This window comes from Protopterus annectens, chromosome 2.part1 (genome assembly GCF_019279795.1).
Source record: "Protopterus annectens isolate FY-2018-M chromosome 2.part1, PAN1.0, whole genome shotgun sequence".
Lineage (NCBI taxonomy): Eukaryota > Metazoa > Chordata > Ceratodontiformes > Protopteridae > Protopterus > Protopterus annectens.
Window position 1 is genome coordinate 311896851 of NC_056729.1, and position 15815 is coordinate 311912665.

A 15815-nucleotide genomic window follows, 5' to 3' on the forward strand; every position below is an offset into this window, starting at 1 on the left:
CGCTAAGTATACTAAACATATTCTTGAACAGGTAGAGCAAGTTTTATGCAATGAAAAACAGAACAGCCTGAACTTATGGTAAAGCCTGTGCCAAGTTCTGTTGACAAAGAAAAAAATATCAGACATTTATATTTTTAATGTTGGGACAGGGGCCACATAACTAGATTTTGTACAAGTAAAAGTCACATGGTTATAGATATAAAAATGTAACCAGTGAAAATCATGATAGTGGTGATAGAATGTGATAAAATGTTTGCTAGAGTAGTTATTTCATCTGTCTCAAACCTTAATTAGGTGTAATGTCTTACTTGGTGGCAGGGAATTACAACGTCTACTAAACTCGAGCAGTATGATTACATGTATAAAAGAATGTTATATTTGTAAATAAAATAAAAAAAAACTGTAATGTGCCTGGGGAATGTCTTCTGATATGTTTATAAAGGCATCAAGGCCAACCCTTTCCAACATATTGTTATGCAGGTTGGACGTTTCAGAATTAATCCTATTCTCACTAATTTTATCAGAGCCAAACTGTCCTTAACGCATAAAGTCAGCTTAAGTACACACAGCTAAAATTTCTTTTATGTATACTGTGTGATAATGCTTCCAGAAAAGTCTGCATGCAAGGTGCAAAGTGATGATCCAGAGACTAATATAAATATGCATGTACTTTCTTAAAATTTAGAGTTCTAAGATTTTAATCATTTTACAGTAATGTCTACTTCCTCATGACATTCATTCAAGATGTCATAAGGAAGGGTTTCATATTCATTCTCACTTCTTAAACTATAGTAGGAATTAATATATTGTTTTCCTTTTAGTTTAGTAGTTCTATAATGCCCGCCTTTGTCATCATCATAAAATAACATTTTCTTGTTGTTTTAAAAAAGACAAACATTCTGTTATAGTTTCTTAGATTATTAGGTACTTACTAGGCTATTGACCTGTTTGAATCTTAAGAAGCCTTGCTTTATATTCCCATATTATTTTTTAGCCGTTGTGTTTTGCGTGTAAATAAACTAGAACAAGCAGTGGAAGCATATGTTAGAACATTGACATGTTGACTCTGTCCATGAGGGACAGAGGTGCTTAACCCGGGATGGATTTGTTGTTACCTATCTATTTGCCCAAACTGCATTCGAATAGAGTAAGATAAGTAGTTTCCTTAATGTGGAGTGGAAGATGGTTCCTCTGAAGAGAATTCTCTGTGCTGCACTTTTTATGTGGCATAAGAGGCTGAGACTTGTTGAGCTGGTATTCATGCTACCACTGGACTTACAACAATGTCTGACAGGATAGTCTGTTGTGCTGTATACATGGGGCAGTCTCCTCTTAGTATTGTATATGGTACCGAGAAAAAGGACGCAGAGTTGAAATGGTCTGCATATTTTTTATGAATTAGGTCCTTGAACTTTCCTAGAGAGTAAGTGTTGTGTTTGTTCTAGTTGTGACACGTTTTTGAACTGGTACATACAGAAAGGAGCATTATACTCAATGGCTGGCCTAATGAATGCTAAGTAAACTGAAATTATTACATCCCTGGACCTGGACACCATTTCTTCAGCTATAAGCTGTGTGATGAAAAAGAATAACCTTACAACAGTGGATACTTGCTGATCAAAGGACACTTTGTTGTCGACATAATTTCCCAGATCCCCAACTACGGGATCAATTTTCATGGACGTATTGTCAATCTTATAGTTACAAGCATATCTCTCAACCTCTTAGAACAAGAAATCTGGACAAAGCTATATCTGAACATCTGCTTTCATCCCAGTCTGACACGAGGGGGATTCATAGACAGTGATTGTCTTTTGTTGAGCGTTAGGGAGGTAGGCAGCATATCTCACAACCTCTTAGAGCAAGAAATATGGACAGAGCCATAAATAAAAGTGGGACAAAGCCCCAAAAATAGGGATAATTTTTAAATATTGATCTTGCAAACTTAGAAGGTTGATAAAATAATAGGTTTTGCATTAGCATACATTTTCTGAATGGTATGAAGTCTGAAACTCAAATCTCTGCCATTATTTTCCAACTTCAGTCTTTAACGATTTGCCACTAATTTGCCAGAAAACCACAACTTTATGAAAAATGGGACCAAAAATATAAGGCAAAAATCTGGACATTCTGCGAAAATCTGGACAGTTAAGAGGTATGGTTACAAGGGAAGGCATGCTTGCTAAAGGATATGATTATACATTTCTTGGCTTTCAGTTTTAGTCTATAGGTTTGACACCAGCTACTTATTGGAACAGGCCATCTTGGAGGATCATGGTGTCCTTTGGAAAATAATATTTAACATTTGAGAAGTAAATGCCAAGCAGGAATGTCCTAAGGGCTGACCATCAAGTACATCACTAGAGACTGTTTTTTGGAGGAGGTAGAGCTGTCTACATTTACTTCTTGTGATCTGTTTGTGCACCACTTTGCTATCCAATGAATTACACAGGGACGTACATTTAGTTTGGAGAGTTTATCCATAGTACCTAAGTGTGGAATGATGTTGAATGACTTTGCAAAATCTTGATATGTGGTGAGTATTGATTTGCCCTCATCATTTGTGACAGTAACTTTTTCAAAGAAATCACCCAGGTTAAGTAGACATGATCTGTTCTTGACAAATGCAAACTGACCTGGGTTGAGACCCTGTAGATTACATATACCCTTAATTATTAACTCCATGGTAATTATTTTCATAGTCTTACAGATGAGATGTATAGGTCAATAATTACCAGATCCATCAAAACTCCACCTTTGTTCAAAGGGAAAATTGTTGCTGTCCCCCATTCATCTGTCATGATACATGTTTTGAGGCTGATATTAAATAGCCTCTGTAGAGGGACTGGCAAGTCATGTTTCATGCTGACCATTTGACAGCCTGGTATATTGTTGAGCCCCATAGATGAAGTATTCTTGGGGAATTTAAGTGGGTGCAGATGTGGGTATGTGATCTGAGAATACTGTAGGGTAAAATTTTTGTTTATTTTTATTTTCTGTTTGTTTACCAGGTTAGTTTGACTGGACGCAAGGTGACCATTTTCAGCAAAGGTCCGGGGAGAAAAGCTCCAGATACATAGTAAAACATTATAAAAAATAATAAAAATAACAAAAAAAATTATATAAGCATAGCTATTTTGTACAAAGAGCATAGAACATATAAAAGGAGTAAAAATCAGAGTTTTACAATTTATCCAGCATACAGTAGTTAGAATATTGAGAAACAATTAAACAAAATATTATACAACAAATATAGAATTGCTTGAAAATAAATTAAAAAAGCAGTGTCCATAGAAAAACAGGATCATAAACTAGAAATCATAGCTATAAAGGTGGCCTAAACATCTGGTTCACAGTAGTATGCACTAAGTGAAACTACACAGTACACCTGGGATCTAGGGATGTTGAAAGTCAGGAACAGATGAAATTAGTCAGGTTCTGTACAGGAACATATCCAAGTTTTGAATAGGAGATCTTTTAATAGGGATTTAAAAGTATTTTTACTATTTAGACATCTAATGTCAGGGGGTAGAGAGTTCCAGGCCTTAGCAACTGCATAAGAGGAATAAAGAGACTGGCCTGAGCTATGAAAGCAATTGGTAACAGTCAGTAGGGCAGTATTGGAAGATCTTAGTTGACATGCAGTATTATGGAAGGTGAGCAGACCAGAGAGGGCAGGTATTTTATTTGGTCAGTATAGCAGTTGGGTTAGGAGACGGTTGTATTTTAGTAGGGTAGGGAGTTCTAACCACCCTGATTGTCTTAGGGAGAGGCAATGATGAGAACAAAACTTAGCACTGGTTGCAAATTTTGAGATTTTTTTGTAGCAGGTAGATAGTTTCAGAAGGTCAGATTTTAGGTTAGTTAGAACTGGGGAAGCATATAGTAAGGTGGAGCATAGATGGGTACAAGATATAGTGATTCAGGATTCCTGTGTGAGGAAGCTCTTGCAGCGGTAGAGTGAACCTAGTTTTTTATGAACTTTGGCAATTGTTAGTGTTATATAAGGGAATGATGTTTGAGCTAAATTTGTGTGCAAATTGATTAGCAATATCTTCTTGGTGTGAGTATTTGTTATCATTTACTGTTATCTCTGAACATTGTTGGACATTGTTTCTGAGGTTTCGAACATAGATAAAGAAGGGCTTTGTGGTCATCCTTCACTTGGATGGTTATTTTTACCTCATATCTGGCTATGGTTGATTTGATCAATGTCTGGAGTTCCCTATTTAGTTAGCAATAATGTTTTTGGCATCTTGAGAGTTAAATTTAGTTAGGAGATGGTTGTATTTTCGTAGGGTAGGGAGTTCTAACCATCCTGATTGTCTTAGGGAGAGGCAATTTATTTTTGTGGGCAGTTAATTTTTCTTTTATTAAGAGCCTGTTTATATTACAGTTCCAACAATGGAGTACATTTTTGAATGTATTTCTAAGGTGAACAGATGCATCTCTGCAGCTATTTATATGTGCATAGAATTTGCCAGTAAAGGATTCAGCATAAGGTGCGTTTGCATTTATGCATTTCTTCTCTCAGTTTTTGTAAAGTAGCCTTCACATAAACTCTGAAAACATATCTACTGGAAGTTGTTTCCACCTTCCGTCTTATAGTGAATGCGACTGATTAGTGTTCCAGTTTGACCATGGAGGAGGTAACAATTTTGAAGCAAAGCTGGCCCATATTATAAGGACCAAGTCCAGAATTTTGTTGCCCCTGGTTGATGTAAAGACTAACTGGTCCAAAGAGTTTGCTTTGGTGATGGCTAGAAATTTCTGAGCTTACATGTTTGAGGCTGTGTAAGTCCCCCAGTTTATGGAGAGGTAGTTTAAGTCTCCTAGTAGAATGGTAATTAGATTAATACACATGGATTTTATTTAGGTAGGCAGTGTGGGCTAAGGGAACACTATCATAAGGGGTTTGTTATTAGTAAGCTAGATGTTGAGGCATTTTCGATTGTTATCTTGTCTGGAGGTGATTTTTTTTAAAAAAAATATGAAGATACTGCCTCCTTTAGTTCTTTCCTGTAATGCAGTGGGTCTGACATGTATTAGGTATTAAATCTCACTCACTGATGGAATGTTTTTGTTGGTCTTGAACCAGGTCTCTGTGATAATGAATGTATCAAAGTTTTCCAGGTTTCGGGGTGCTTTAAAGGAGTGGAGTAGAGATTTTCATTCAGCTTCTAGCAACAATAACCTAATGTTATCTAGATTCTGTTCTGTTATGTTATATTATGTTATTTTGGAACATTTAGAAAACTGATATTGTGTAAATAAAGGCACTAAGGGTATGGAAAAGGATTTAACAAAAATACAAGAATCTTGGTTGAAGAGATGCAGGCTATCTCTGGCAAAGCAGTTAGGACTGTTGACCTTGTATACCCCACCTGATGTGTATTGTACCACATTTGAATGATACCAAAGCTAAACCAATTGTTCAAAACAATATTTTTTTTCGTTCATATTGTGGCATCATTCTTGATGGTGGTAGAAAGCTACTCAAAGCTAGGTTCATGCCAGCCTCAGTCACATATCCTGAGAGCTCTATCATCTGTCTCTTCATATAGTCCATGGAGGTACACCTCAAGTCATTTATAACCATATTTACTTAACTGTATCATATGTGTATTTGTGGTGCAAAGATCTGTATGCTCACATATTGTGGCTAATCCTAGCCCCTGATAGCCAACAGAATTTCACCTTTTTCTTGCACAGTCTAGTGAGTGGTGAAGCTGCACACCTCACTATGGAGTCACTGATGACTAGGATGTTGGATTGTGTGCAGGTTTACCTTATGAGCTTTTGAACTGAATCAAGGTGACTTTTAGATATATGTACTTCATGATGGGTGCATCCTGTGTTGTGTGTTTGTGAGGTTGTTGAGGGTACTTGTTTCATAGGTTGCTTCTAGGAGGCTTTTGTAATTTAGGCTGGTTGGTTTTAAGAGCATCAGCTTATGAAGGACTATGTGTTTGGTCATTGCTGTGTGTGCTTTGTTTAGTTTGCTTATTATTTGTTGAGACTTTTTGTGAGAGCTTTGCCTCTAGCAATAACAAATTACTATGTCTCTCACAAGGTAGAAGGTTGTCAGTAAATATAAGGTAATTGGTACATTGTCTCAGGATGCCCATTTCAACTGAGATGGCTATAGAGACAGTTGGAAAGTATAGATTAATGGTTCCAGGTGCTTACTAATGTGGATTGCAGGGGGAGTGGTGCCTGTGAGGTATGGTGTTGATTTCCTGGTGAAGTTATCTGTCTAAAACAAGCAAGTTGCACAAGAGCCAGATTTTGGTCAAATGGGGCCCTAGGCAAGATAATGGATCTGGGCCCCAGCCACATCCCTACTCTGCAGTGTCCCTACCCAGCAGCCTTTCCAGTGTCCCATTACTTTCCTCTCTGCCTCCCCCATTACCATAAAATACTGTTCAAACCAGTCAGTGTGCATACTAAGTTCTTCTTTACTTCTACAATGGTTAGAGATATTTTATAGCACAGACACTATTAGCCATTTGCTAAACAAAACAATACAGTCTCACAATGAAATAGACTTAGCATGAGCAACAGAAAAATTATCTTCTCTTGAAACTCACATTCACTGAAACAGCATTGAAATTCACATTTATAGAAGGCATATCTGTCCAGTGGCTGATTAAATGTACCTTTTGGCTGTTTTTAACCATGGGCCCATTGCACACAGTTTTAGGAGCATGCATAAATGCATGTGTTCTTTGATTCACCTTCTTGAGTGTATTACATTATATTATTTGTTTAATGCAGCAACACTTGTTACAGTGAGTTTTAAATTTGTAGTTTGAACATTTTGCAGTTAGCAGTGAAACAAAACATATGAACCATTAATGAGAAGGCTATCCATTTCAGAACATTTCAACCATAAAAGACCACTCATACTACTGTCATTATAATCCACCAAAAACAGTCAATATGCACAATCTCTGCAAAAGTAAAAGTCATCTGAATAATTACACATTAAAGATATCAGTAACTAATGAAGATGTTGCCACCGACAAACAGCTTTGCATTTCAGTACTTTATCTACAAATTCAGTGCCTGCTGACCTTGAAAAATAAATTGCCTATATATTACAATTGAAAAAAAGGCATGCTGATGACATGCAATAAGGAATAGCTGTCAGACTGTCAACAGGTTCATAGTTACTAGACATCTTATCCAAAGGAAGATACACTCAGGAGTGCAACCAAGATATACTTGAATGGGATATGCACATAAATCATGACTTTTAGTAAAATCTCTTCTCATTTTCCTTTAAGTTTTCCTCTCCACTATTATTATGCACTATTTTTGTTTGCTTTTGTTTACCAGGAATGTTAAACTGGGTAAATCCCTCTTTTTGTCAGATTAGGGTTAAGGCTAGCACCCATTGCTAAGGTGGTACAGGGACAGATATATAAGCCATCATTGGTGAGAACATGGCATGATTAGTCAGTGAAGGTGGGTTACTAAATATATGTACTATCGGGTCTATATTAGAACCTCAAATGATCACAATGTAGAATCTGACCTTGTCGACACGTAAACAGCAAAACTGCAGAACATCGAAGAGGTAAACGGAAATCTCCGTAAGGGCAGATTTCCATTTACTTCAAAGTAGTGCAGTCTTGGAGTTGGAATATTTAAGTAGCGGGGGGTGTGGGGGGCACAGCCCCCCACATGGGGGATGCAGGGGAGCTTGCCCCCCTACTTAATGCAAGTAGTTCTGTTTTTTGACTATTTTTAATATTTTTATTAGGTGTTCGATGTTACTGGACTTCGACGATATGGTGTTGATCATATCGTATTCAAAGTTCAGTAACTTTGAGCATCTAATATAGACCCTGTACTATCTGTGTGTGGACTACATATACAATATATGGAGACTGGGTTATCCTGGTGAAGAGGATTGATAGTAGAACCAAAAGATATAATTTATTTATTTATTTGTTTATCAGCCTTTGATTACCAGGAAAGTCTGAGGAATGCACAATTTCAGCAGAGGCCTTGTGAAAAATGCTCCACATTATATGTTTTTTCCACAGGCAATTAGAATGATTTAAAAAATATGACATATATCACTGAGCTATACATAGTTTAACAGCTGACCACAATGTAAAGTCTACTATACAGTAATTAAAGCATGGTAAAGTCGCACATATCTAAAGAACATTCAACATTATTTTATAGTTTATGTATTAAGTCACACTAACATGTTAGTGCACAGACAGCAGTTCTTCACCAGAGACATGGGAACAAGTCAGAAAGTGTCAGGACTTTAGGGTACTTGATTTAGCTTCAGAAGAAGGGGGTATCAGCAATGGTGCTGTTACAACAGCAGGATTGTTTTTTTTTTTGATGGATATGATTTCAGTGGGATTTAAAAATATAGTTGAAGCTAGTGTTCAATTAAGAAGAATGATTGCTGGGATCTGGCTTGCAGTTCATAGAAGGATGGAGAATAGCAAACAAGAATGGAGTTGTCTACATACTGACTAACTGAGGAGATGCCAAAAGCAGTATCAAGATCATTGACAAACATATTCAAAAGCAATGGGCCTCTTACAGAGCCTTGAGAGACAATTATGTTAACAGAAAGGAAGGAAAAATGAGTATGTGGTTTGCCACCTGACACATAGGCAATTGTTGTGCTGTGCTTAGTGTGAAAAGGTAGGGAGTAGGGAGTAGGTTTTGCTCTAAAAGGTATGGTACTAATTGGGAGTGAACACATCACAATAGCAGAAGTAGTACAGCAATTGATGTAAAGTTACTATGATCATTAGATTTGCTGCCTTTATGTAGATATAATATATAACTTTGCTTCCAGATTTTTGGAACTTGGGGATTAGTTATGGGCCTGTTGATGAATAAGGAGACTTGGACTGCTGGAGCATCTGCTGTAAGTTAAAAGATTTTGGCTGGAAGCCTGCCAGTGCTAAGGTGGTTGGTTTAACCTTAAGGAGGACTTTTTGATGAAGGAGTTTATTTATTAATCGATTAATACTTGTCCCCTGAGCTAAGATTTATTAGGTGTATAATATACTAGAACTGAGGCCATTTGTAAGAAAATTTATCATGTTTTTACTAGGTAACAGCACAAAAAGGACTGAAGTGGAACTCACTGAAAAAATGCACTTTTAACCATCTTCTGAACCCTATTTTGAACCTATATGAAAAATTGTGTGAAACCAAATTGCATTCCATGCAACTAAACATGACTAACAAAAAATGTTTAAATTAAATGAAGATGAAAACCTATGTTGTAATGAACTGGCCAACAATAAAATATTATAAATAAAGCATTAAGAATCATGTAACCAGATAAAGGCAGTAGTATATTTATTATGGACAAGCGCTGGTCCTCCACTGCACTCTAGAGCTAGAGAGAGCAAGATTAACATTTCACCTGAGTAAAAATCTGATAAAGGTACTACTCCAAGTCTAATTTGTGCTTCAGAAAGAAAAGAAACTCCCATAGACATATAAATGCTCTAAGACAACTGTATGGCAGCTAGCGTACTGGGTTCAACTAAAAGATAGCAACCCACTTAAATCCCAAATAGAAACAATTGATAACTACAAATTATTTCACAGAAAGCTCTGAAAAAGGATATAAATTAATTAGTGTGACCTATTTTTCTATTTCCTTTCACGAGTTACATATTTTATTAAAGGGTAAACTACCTTATGTACTTGCCTTTATTTTCCTGCCCTTAGTAAACTTTGGAGCTGGATAAACCTTCGCCTCTCATGCTCGCTCCACGCCCCACCCTGCCCCCATATCCCACTTGCCCCCAGTACCCCTAAATTTATAGCTAAGTTGCCACACCCCCTTATTATCTCTCAGCCATTCCTTTTTCTCTGTTTTGTCCCCACCCCTCTCCCTACACTTTCATTAAATTGCTCACGCCCTTTTCTTAACGTTGCACCACAATACTAAAGTAATGAAACCCACCCAACCCACTAATAGGAAGGCAGCATTAAAAATATTATTTCTTATGCTACCACTTATAACTATTACATACCTAATTACCAAATATGAAGACCAGCCATATTCAGGGTACTATTAACCAAGATGTCGTACTAACACTCCCCTAGCACAACTCAGTAATAAACCTAATATCCAACAGTTACATGGTAAAACTCCTAAGACTACCTACCACTACCACTATAAACTTAACCAAAATCACCCCAAATCCAAACATGGTCAGAAGCTACTACTAAAACTAATTAGACTATTAGAGTACCTCAGAAGAAACACCACTAAAGATGGAGATATCCACCCAAATCCTGGCCCCGCAACTACCGCCAACTCTAACTGCCTGCCACCTTTGCCAAGGTCAACCAACTCCCTCCATATTTATCACCTAAATATTAGAAGTATCAATAATAAGGTATCCAACCTACATGCCCTCTTAGCCACTCACCTTCCAGATATATTATGTGTAACAGAAACCTGGCTTAAACCAGGGACCAAAGATAATGAAATCTTGCCACCCGGCTATAATATACACAGGGTCGACCGTATAAAAAGAAAGGGTGGTGGCATTGTCGCGCTCTATAAAAGCAATCTAAATGTCACTTTCAACACCAATCAACCACCCCATATCTCTAATGCTGAAATACTTGCCTTAAAACTACAACTAAATAAAGAAAAAAGCATAAATCTAATTACAGTGTACATCCCTCCTGGGAATAATGTGGATACACTGGAAAACATACTAAACTGGCTAACTAACAACTACCCCCAAGAAACAATTATCATGGGTGATGTCAACATTGACTGGAACCTATGCTCCTCTGAATCCAACCCCATCCACATTAACCTTCATGGGTTCTCCCAGATCATAAATACCTCCACCAGAATTGGAAATGCCAACCAAAAAGAAAGTATTCTAGATTGGGTCCTAATAAATAGCCTACCCCATACATATAAGTCCGGGACCGCTCCAAATGATCTAAGCGATCACCTCATCACATATATAACGAAAAATAAAACAGGTCTCTCTACAACTCCCATGTATAGGTCAATTAGAAACAAGAAGCAGTTTGACCTTTCAAAGTATCAAATGGAACTCAATTCCTGTAACTGGACTACTCTAAAGTATCTCCCTCTAGAGGAGGCAGTATCTAATTTTAATACTACCTTCCTAGCCATACTTGATACTCATGCTCCCAAAAGATTAATCAAAACTAAAACAATTATTGCACCCTGGCTTACAAAAGAAACTAAATTTAAAATTAAAAACAGAAACAATTCATGGGAAAAATGGCGTACAACCAAATTACCCCTAGACCGCATCCAATTCCAGCAATAAAGAAATGCAACAAAAAAATCCATACTAGCTGACAAAAAAAACTACTACTGCCAACTACAAAATAAACACCAAAACAACCCCCAAAAATTCTGGGCAGGTCTTAACAACCTTCTCCATCCAGGCAAATCCACCACTCCTACCCCAGAACAGGTTTCTGATAAAACCCCAATAGAGGTAGCCAATACCTTTAACTCTTTCTTTATGGATACTATCCAAACCTTAGCCAACCAACTATCTGCTACCTGCAGCCCTGTAACTGAGGACATCCCGGTAACTAGACATACTTTCAATCTACAACCTGTCTCCACTTCTAGTATAAGATCCTTACTACAAAAACTAAAACCTACTACCCTCTCAGCAGACCTCCTCCTAGCCGAATATTTACAGAAAGCTGCTGATGTCATAGCCTACCCCATCTCCATATTAATAAATCGTACCATCACAGAATCTAATATCCCCTCAATTTGGAAAACATCCCACGTTATCCCACTTCATAAGGGGGGTTCATCCACTGAATTATCAAACTATAGACCAATAGCCATAATGTCCCCCCTGGCTAAAATTATAGAAAAATGCATACACAAGCAACTTCTTCACTATCTTATCCAGAACAATCTACTGACCAGTTCACAACATGGTTTCAGACCCAACCACAGCACAACTACTGCCCTACTCTCTTTTATGGATACTATAAATCGAAACCGTAACAACAAAAAAATATCATCTGCTCTCTTTCTGGATCTTTCAAAAGCCTTTGACATGGTTAACCACCAACTACTTCATAATACTCTAAAAAATCTCCAACTGGACAACCTAACATTGGGCTGGTTTAATGCGTACCTCTCAGGTAGGAAACAAGCAATACTCTGGCACAATAATCTCTCCAATCTCCTACCTAATACCATAGGGGTTCCACAAGGGTCTATACTGGGCCCACTTCTTTTTTCAGTCTTTATTAATGACCTGCATAAAGCCATCCCTGAGGCAACCTGTATACAATATGCTGATGATTCGACATTAGCATGTTCCAACACATCTCTAGATAATCTACTAGCCAAAACCCAATCCTGCTTTACAGCTGTAGAAAATTGGCTATCAGGACGACAGCTAATTCTTAATCCAAAAAAGACCAAACTACTTCTTTTCCATCCAACCCAAAAATCCCCCTACACTGCCTTTACCATACAATCAAACAACGGGACGAATATCACTCCAGACCCCCACACTAAACTACTAGGAGTTACCATAGACAGTAAACTTAGATTTGATACGCATATTAATCTTACTGTTAAAACCGTGAATAAGAAATTAGGGTCACTATATAGAATCAAATCCTTTCTAACACCAATAGCAAAAGTAACCATTGCCCACACACATTTACTCTCTACACTTCTATATGCATCCCCAGTGTTCACCAAGCTTAACAAAACAGAGCTAAATAAACTCTCAAGTTCTTATAATCACATTGCCAGATTTGCAACTGGTACGCCATATAGAACCCACCACTGTAATAACCTAAAATACCTTGGATGGATAGAACTCCCAAACCTCCTTCTGCAAACCCAACTTATCGAGGCATTTAAAATACTCAATCACCCTGACAAATCTCCTACACTAAAGAACCTAGTCATACCATATACCAATCTAAACAGCCTACGTTCCTCAAACAGGCCACTTATTCAAAATGTCAAATCCTATAACTCGGGAGGTGATGCTCTATTTGCCAATGTCACTGCCAAGACATGGAACTCCCTTCCTTCTAGTATTACCACCATTACCTCCCTATCCCACTTTAAAAAAAGTCTACTCTATTATTTCAAAGTCCACTGGCTATGCCAATGCTCATACCCGGATTAACCCCCTCTATGCAGCTGAAATCTCTTTCTTCTCTTATCTCAACATAATTCCCCTGGTATTAAACCATGACCTCTTTTACTTGATCTATCCACCTTGTATTTCTCCACCCTCTTGCACCAACTTATACCTTTTTATACATCTGCTAAGAGGACAATTGAATACAATTTGAAACAACTGTTCTGCTTGTATTGACTATTGTCACGGTATGACTTGATGACTTGTTAATCTAATTGTGTTAAAAATCTTTCTGCTCCTCTCTTGTTTTTTATTATACCAATTGTATTTTTATGTACCAATGTAAACCTTACATATATTACTAACTATAAATGTGGAGCTTTTCTCCCTGGGCCTCCGCTGAAAATGGACATGTATCAAGTCGGATTATCCCGGTCAACAAATGTAAAATAAAATAAATAAATAAATAAATAAATATGCATTATGTGAACAAAATGGATTTTCTGTTGACAGATACTGAATCTATCAGAAGGTGTCAAAACTGAAATCAATGTAGCTTATGTAGTAATCAACTGTTTTCTAGAAAACATGGTCCTACAACAAATTATAGATCAAAAATTGTAGTGGCAACTGAAGGCCCAAAGTCAGGCATCAGCAAAATGTGTGTTTTAAAGTACTTGTGGCATTTTCTTCAAACTTTGAGTAAAATGAAATATGACCCAGCTATTTGATTAGTTATGGCAGACATTCACACTGCCATTCAGAGTGATAAAGGGATGGAATGACTTGAGGAAGGAATTACTTTTTTTAACTACTTAAATTCTGGCACTAGTTGTGATATACCCCTACATAATATGATTAGATTATGCACTCAGGTCTCTGTTAGGTGAATTTGGCCTCCACGTATTTTTCACTTATCCCCTTTATGCTGGTTCCATGGTGTAATGGTTAGCACACTGGACTTTGAATCCAGTGATCTTAATTCAAATCTCAGTGGAACCTGTTGTGCCTTCAGTTTTGCCATTTCCCTGACATATCAAGGTAGGTTTGTAACAGTTTGGGACAGCAGAGTGGTGCAGTGGTTGCATTGTTGCCTTACAGCAAGAGGTTCTCCAGTTCATGGTTGCATTGTTGCCTTACAGCAAGAGGTTCTCCGGTTCAATCCTCAGCTGGGGTGCCTTCTATGTGGGGTCTGCATGTCCACCCTGTATTTGTGTGGGTTTCCTCCAGGTGCACTGGTTTCCTCCCATGTTGCAAAGATACGAATCTGGAGTGCTTCTCCCTGGGCCTCTGCTGAAAATTGGCTTTGTTCTAAGTCGGACTTTCCCAATAATAAATAAATTTACTAATGCATATTTGTAATCCAGTTTGAAATCATCTATTTTAAATAATGTAAAAGACTGTTCAGATACGATTTTTTTTCATTATACAGTAGTCTGTAGTTGTTTATATTTATATAGAACATACTTAATTGATATGAAATAGTCTCTTATATTACCACTGAGTTTAAACTTTATACATGACAAAATATATTTGTATTTTACTTGAAAGTTGTGATTTTATAAAGAATGTGATCAAATTATCTGTTACTGTTTTGCATGTAAATTTATATTTAGCTAATATCAAATGGAGAATTGTTCCATATTTTCTTACATGGACTTTATTTGGTCATTTTGAAAATATAATTGATCAGGCTGAGTATCAACTAATCTTAATTTTTAAAAGTGCCAAAGACTTGGCAGATTCCCTAAAATACCCATCAGGCATGAAGTAGACTTGTCTTCTCAGAGGGAGCCTTTCTACTCCAAAATATATTCACTGTAATTAGTGCAGGTATATTAATGATAGGAAAGTAGTGGCCATTGATAAGAAGGCAATAAAATATAAGAAAACAAGTTGATATGATTATGATACAATTGGCATCACCTGTTTATCAATTTGTGAAACCTGCCAAGCTTTCCATGTAGGAAAAACAGAAAAATCTTCATTTTAGAGCTCATGAATCTGATTACAGTATAAAAACAAACACTTTAATAAAATGCTTTGAAGAAACATGCCAAGAAATGTACTACTTTCAAAAAAATTATCCCCGGGATTCATGAAGCTTGCGCCAGGTGCAGTCACAGTTTTGACATTCTAACACCAAAGATGGCTGCTGAGCGAATAAGGTACAAGCTGTTTCCATGTGCACTATCTGCGTACGATTCGCCCGCACAACTCCCGAGCCTTGTATGGTAATTACCCCATGTGCAGCAGTGTAGCATGCAAATGAAGGTATGTAGTGATTCAGGAAGTGGTGCAGGCGTAGTGTAAGCATGCAGAAATATAAACCATAGAAAATGGTTTACATTTTTGCAAACATAAAATTGGAGCCATGACAGCTGACCAAACACATGTATTATATTGTCAATATATGCCAATGGCTAAATATATAGCCACTGTCATAAAAAAAAAAAATGTACAAAATATAACATTAACATTTAATATATATAGTCACACTATTGCGACGTGGAAGCGCAGGGCAGTGGTTCGCAAAGGGGATCGCAAGGAATAAATAAAAATATAGAATAAAACTGCAATGAAACACATATCATGATTTCCCCATAATAGTCAATGGCAAGCCTGCTACACCATACTCATGGTGCAAGGGTTGCTAAGGGGCAGTGACAGTGTTAT

At 37.1% G+C, this 15815-nt stretch overlaps 1 non-coding gene across 1 annotated transcript; it reads left to right on the forward strand.

Annotated features, from left to right (window-relative positions):
- The first annotated feature begins 14069 nt into the window (after positions 1 to 14069).
- TRNAQ-UUG lies at positions 14070 to 14141 on the forward strand. The gene has a single exon. It is a non-coding gene; the product is annotated as a tRNA-Gln (tRNA).
- The last annotated feature ends 1674 nt before the right edge of the window (positions 14142 to 15815 follow it).